This window comes from Euprymna scolopes, chromosome 8, assembly GCF_053919585.1.
Source record: "Euprymna scolopes isolate OS-2025 chromosome 8, ASM5391958v1, whole genome shotgun sequence".
Lineage (NCBI taxonomy): Eukaryota > Metazoa > Mollusca > Cephalopoda > Sepiida > Sepiolidae > Euprymna > Euprymna scolopes.
Window position 1 is genome coordinate 150,000,957 of NC_136489.1, and position 4,032 is coordinate 150,004,988.

A 4,032-nucleotide genomic window follows, 5' to 3' on the forward strand; every position below is an offset into this window, starting at 1 on the left:
TGTCTATAGAGACAATAAATGCGCAGTTTGATATCAGTGTGGGAACTGAAGATGTGGAAGATTTGGGCAAAGTTTTTCTCAAGGGTGCTCAGAAAGAAAGACACTGTCATGGGCATCAAGTCAGTTTCTTACCCTCCCTATATTCCAGACCTTGGTCATCGTGACTTTTGGTTATTCCCTAAGCTTAAGGAAAACCTTAGAGACTCTTATTATGAAACAATTAAGGAGATAAAAGAGGCTGTGATAAAGGTCATTGAAACGCTCACACAAGAGGATTTCCATGGGGCTCTCCAGAAGTTGTTGAGATGGTACAACAAGTGCATTGCAGCCAGAGGAGATTACTTTGAAGGGGACTAGAGGTTCATGTGTGTATTATCAATAAAAATGCTCAGATGAAAAAAGTCTGGAAACTTATTGAAGGCACCTCGAATCACTTAAGTAATAGGCCAGTCTTTCAGCTATCAGGAGTGGCTTGCCAGTTATTTCATTGGCTCATCACTTTAGTGATCATCCTCTTGGATAAGTCAGATATGATATAATGGTAAATCCATTAATTTCAGCCATTTACATAAGTAGGGTACATAACTTATAGTTGGCTCAAAGAAAATTCTGAGGTATTTATTATTTTTTTTAATTAGAAGAAATCAGAATTTTAATCACTAAACCAGTTAAGTTAGTTAAGGAAATTTATAAAAATGAAGTTTTTTAGATAAAACATGAATTCTTATAAATTAATTAATAAAATTAATTAATCTTTTTTCATCAAATTTTTTTATGTATATTTTACTATTGTATTAAGGACTGTCTTTATTATCCGCCCTTTGCTATAACTTTTTAATAAATATATTTTTTAAACTGCCCTCATTACCTCCCCTTGGTCATAAAACTTTAATAGCCAGATCATCGAAGTTACACAACGATGAGCCTGGCCAGTACCAGATGGGTGGCCATTTGGGAATGCTAGATATTGTATGCACTGCATCAGGATGTAGAAATTTCTGGGTTAGTATGTGAGGGTGTGTTTAATCCACTAAGAGAGATGCATCCTCAGTCTTCATTAAAAAAAAGCATCTAGGAGAAAGAAAACTCTGATGTAAAATCTGAGCTCTATATTGTCTGCTCAGTCTTTTGGCAGCCATTGCACCAACAGAGATTAGCAGTTGTGCCAAAAAGTGTGGTTGATTTTACACAAATCATATGAATTTCTGGACAACAGGACCTCATATATCAAAATCGACAGGAGTACCCATCATATATATATATATATATATATATATATATATATATATATATATATATATATATATATATATATATATATATATAAAAATAAATTATATTTATATCTCGGCAGTAGAATGAAAAGCATATCTTATTTTTCTTTTATTAATATTATTGGAATTTTTTCCTTTTTTCCTTGTACACATTTTTGTGAATTTTTCTATGTATTTCTGCCTTTGGATTATTATGGACCATCTTCTTCCAATTACGGGATTTTTGGATTTTACTTGTGCAAATGGAAATTCAATTAACTTTCTTGAAGTTATATATTTGGATTTTACCGTCACTGGATTTTTTATCTTCCATCAGACTATCCATTTATGTGTAATCACCTTTTTCTTCACCATATTCCCTCTGCTTCACTTTTTTTGTTTTAAAGTAAGATCTTTGACTTACTTGTTGTTTTATCAAATACTTTTGCATGCAAAATCCGATCCCGCATTTTGCTAATTCCTACCCTCTGATGAGAAGGAAAGTATTTCTTCGAAACTCCACGGATTAAGGACTATCCACTTATCTAGTGTTTCCTTTTCAGATTGAAATGAGTTAAAAACATATTTAAAGTGTTTTTTAGCATATTTTATTAACTGTTTGCTCGTATATATATATATATATATATATATATATATATATATATATATATATATATGATCTTTTTTTTAGAGGCAGCAAACTTTTATTGGTAACTGTCAGTTATTTTTAGTTTAGTTTAATTTGACAATTCATCATGTGGTGGAGCCACATGCAACACAGCGCGCGATATAATCAACTTAGTGTGAGAAATATTTGATGAAAAAAATAATTTCACAAAATGAAACTATCAAACTCATTAAATTATTATTTTATTTTTTGGGAGGACATATGTAAAGTCCTATGTCAATGCTGATAAATTAGACACAATGGACCACTTGGAAGACAACATTCGACACGTTATTGCTAAAATATAGCCTGATTTAATGCATAGAGTTGTAAAAATTGGATCTCTAGATTACATCATATATGTGTGAGCCACAGAAGCCATATGCCCAAAATTGTGTTTAAATGATAAATGATAAAATTAATCTTTGGAATACACCACATATTTGAATAATAAAAATATTTTTCTGTGATTTATTTTAATTTAAAGTTCTCCATTCGCAAAATAACATGATTATAAGAATATATATATATATATATATATATATATATATACGCTCATGAGCAAAAAAAATGGACCAAGAGTGAAAGAAGGAAGGCTTGACCCTTACTCCTGATCTTAAATGGAACACGTACGTCAAATCTATTGGCAAGGCCACTGGAAAAATGGTGGGATCTTTCTATTGATCCAGTAGATATCTCACTGCATATGCAATTCTCTATCTATATAAGAGCCAGGTACGTCCAAGGATGGAATACTGTTGCCACATCTGGGCAGGAGCTTCTAGAAAGGACTTGTCCTGCCTTGATAGAGTTCAAAATAGACTTCGTACCCTCGTAGGAGATGTCCTTTTCTCTTCCCTGCAACCTCTATCTCACAGAAGAGATGTTGCGAGTTTGTCTCTAATGTATTGCTATTTTCATGAAAAGTGTTCGACCGAGCTTCAGTCTATGGTCCTCCCTCGCCAAACTTTCACAAGAAACACTCGTCTAGCGGAAAACACTATCAATAATTCCCCCCACTCTTTATCTGTGCCTAAACCTAAATGTAGATTCCATGAACAAAGCTTCTTTCTTAGAACTGCACGCCTGTGGAATTGTCTTCCGTTTTCCTGCTTTCCAGCTGACTGCAATATGGTTGTCTTCAAGTCTAACGTAAACAAGTTCTTGATGAGCCGTTCCATATAAAATTTACCGAATTTTCATTACTAATGATTACTATATTGTCCAATTTCTACTGTACACTCTTTCACCCTTATCCTCGAGTGGCCCCTTGGCCTTGATAATGTGGTGATGCCTGTGTAAAAAAAAATCAATTTTTCAATATTTTTCCATGAATTTTGGTTAATTTTAACTGAAAACTTCTATTTTGCAGATCATTATTATTATAGCATATAATAATAAGTGGAAAAATTAATCCTAAAAATGGTAAGACCGCATCTTGGTGAGGATATAAAAAACCGAATTGCAGGATTAAGGCAGTCCAAAATGACTTACAAGCAGATTTTTGATATTTTAAGAAAAGAAAAAGTGAAAACATCTCTTTCTGTAGTGAAGTGAATTGGTCAAAGGTTCGAAGTCGAATGCTTGGCAAAAGGGAAATCTGGATCTGGTCGCCCTAGAGCATTCACTTTGAAGGACGACCACAGGCTTAAATTAACTGCTTTTCGAAAGAAAACTTATGTTGACCAAAGCAAAGAATTCAAAACAGGGGATGGAAATTCTCTTTCTAGATATACAATATATAGACGAATCAAAGAAATGGGATTTTCTTCTAAAAGGTGTGCAAAGAAGCCATTTTTATCTAAGAAGAACATCAAGGTTAGAAAGAGATTTTTCTCGGGTTATGGCAAGAAAGACACAGACTGGTTCAGGAATGTTTTCTGGTCAGATGAATCAAGATTTTGTCTTGTTATTGATGCTCCCGAGGCTCCCGAACAGTGCAATCGAAGAACTGGAGAAAGATTTTCAACATGTTGCATAAAAACAACAGTTAAACACCGGAATAGAGGGATAATGGTATGGGGAACTTTTACTGCAGCAGGAGTTGAGGAACTTATTAGATGTGAGAAGTCAATCAATGCAAAGGAATACATTCGAATATTAGAAACAGGA